Source organism: Petromyzon marinus, chromosome 25, assembly GCF_048934315.1.
Source record: "Petromyzon marinus isolate PM22_M1 ecotype Great Lakes invasive population chromosome 25, UKy_Petmar_22M1.pri1.0, whole genome shotgun sequence".
NCBI classification, from domain to species: Eukaryota; Metazoa; Chordata; class Hyperoartia; order Petromyzontiformes; family Petromyzontidae; genus Petromyzon; species Petromyzon marinus.
This window is the reverse complement of record NC_133691.1, coordinates 18511369-18513780: the sequence shown is the minus strand read 5'-3', so window position 1 is coordinate 18513780 and position 2412 is coordinate 18511369. Positions and strand designations below refer to the sequence as shown.

The 2412-nt window shown below is 45.5% G+C and overlaps 1 long non-coding RNA gene across 1 annotated transcript; it reads left to right on the top strand.

Moving 5' to 3' along the window:
- The first annotated feature begins 276 nt into the window (after positions 1-276).
- LOC142929115 (uncharacterized) lies at positions 277-2124 on the top strand. Its single transcript, XR_012945270.1, has 2 exons — positions 277-381; positions 1630-2124. It is a non-coding gene; the product is annotated as an uncharacterized LOC142929115 (long non-coding RNA).
- The last annotated feature ends 288 nt before the right edge of the window (positions 2125-2412 follow it).

Below are 2412 nucleotides of genomic sequence, written 5' to 3'. Positions count from 1 at the left end.
GTTCAGCAAAATTAACAGTTGTGCTATATTGCTCTCCCATTATCTGTACTCCCTGCCTTCACCAACCTGGCATGGACCAGCGTGAACCATTGTCAAAAGAGCCCCCACAAGCTGCACGTTGTGGGAAGGCCCTCTTTCAGAAGCGGATTTTTTTAAGGGCTGTGAACGCATTTACCGTTTGTACACAACCATACTTGTTCAATTTAGCGCCAACTCTACTTTCGAGGCACTTTGCTCAATATAGTCCATGCGTGCTTGTGGTTGTACGTGTGTAGGTATCCAGGTTATCGCTACCCGCCGGATCATCCCCAAGCCTACTCCGTCACCAAGCAGTACTGGCAAGTACTGACAGCAAAGCTGGCCTTCGTCATTGCCATGCAGGTACACATCAACATGCACACACACACACATTCATAAACCCATTGAAAGATAAAGGTACAGCCCTCCAATTACTTGCTCATGTCACTGATGGCAAAAGCGCTCCTGCTATAGGGAGCTCAAGAGAGACCCTTAAGATGTATTTTTACTGCTCTTCCACACTGGTCAGACGTCTTGGGAAGATGTGGGAGTTCCCACACTGGACAGAACCAAACTCAGCTGACCAATTGACTGGATGTATTCCATTTACACTGCTAGGTGGATAGAGGCAGTGGAATGTAAAAAAAAACTTTCACCATTGTTTACACTCCCACGACCAAAGATCAATTCACACCCGTGACCTCTGGATTGCAAGTCTAGTGTGCAAAGCCTTACACTACTGCACCATCGTATAGACTCATCTGTGAGCAGTTGTTAAGGTCAGCAGAGCAAACCGTGATCATTGTCAATGGGTCATTACAGATAATGCCAGTAATGCTATTATACCTCACAATTGCACAGTATTTCTGAGATCACAAATAATAATGGTAATACAATACTTTCATCATGCAGCAGACGATTCATGTTGTTGATGCAATTTGTCACACGTAAGCATGTGTGCTTGTGGGAAGGGGAGCGGCTGCGTTGTTGTTTGTGAACTGCGCTACCAATCCTGTGTGACCGGAGTACTATTTCTGGCCACAGCCAACAACAGTGGAAAATATTAGAACCAGTGTTGAGCTTCCCTTAAGTTGATTCTGTCTTAAAATGAGTACTTGATGAAGTGTGTGAAAATCATCACTGGCGAGATAAAGGTGCACACCACCCCCACAGGCACTGTGCGAACCTTCATAGATGCACTTGTCTCAGTCTGTGAAAGGCTACACAGGGAATCTTTGTAGTGGTGACATGGCCGAGTGTAAGTGTTTGCTGATTGTTGCGGTAATTTGCGGCTGCCCAGGTGAATACGGTGGGTGCATTAACTGCACATCATAAATGTTGCCTGCTGCATAGTGAACGTAAAAAATCCATTAAGTAATTCAAAAAAAGTGCCTCGGTATAATTTGCCAAATGTTCAAAAATTACTCAAATGACTTAATTTAATTTGGGAAAAACGACGTAACAATATAATATCCCTAGGCTGCAGGTCCCCGGAATAGTTGACCTGAGATGTAAAGCACTTTGAGATGCTGCCATATTATATTTAGTAAGCACCCTTTACATGCAAATCCTGAAACTGAAAATCCTTTACCTGTGTGTGGACGTGTGCAGCACGTGGTGTTACTCACGAAGGCCTGCATTGCATACATCATCCCGGACACGCCATCCCATGTGCGCGCCTGCATGCGCCGCGAGCGCTTCGTCGTACAGACGATTCTGCAGCAGGCAGAGCTGGGCCGTCTCCGTAACACCCTCCTCACCGATGCCCCCAGCTCACCGCCATCGCCTCAATTCCACGTTGAGGATGAGCAGGCAGAGATGGGCCTGCTTCGCTGCTCACTGCATAAGGAGTCTCCTGGCGTATTGCACCCACCCCAGCGGTGCCACATGGAGAATGAGCAGGCAGAGAAGACTGGTGACGACTCACTGCTGAAGGGATCCGAGGAGGAATCAAGCAGCGAGGATTCGTCAACTGTCTTCTACAGCATATAAATCTACTCAGACTTTTAAAGGAGGCTGCTATCCTAACGCTGTTTGCACGTGGACAAGGACATTGCAGTCGAGGACTATCTGTATATATATATTAATAAATAGTTTATGATTTAACATGTCTCAATCATCTCATGTCTTTTCATACGAATCACGATGTGAATGAGGAAAACTAGAAATTATTGTTATTTTGTAAATATTTTTTATTTTGGTTTAACACGTAGGCTTTCGGGCCCAATATCATCCATAGAGGTGTTTTTTGGGTTAGAGCGCGTACATATATAAACGTGTCGTTAAAACCCGCCACCACTCGATACAGCCAACTAGTAAGGGTTGTCACGGAAACAGAACAAGCCAATTCGTCACTGGTACTTTGGAGAGCCAAGCCACAACATTTACAATCGG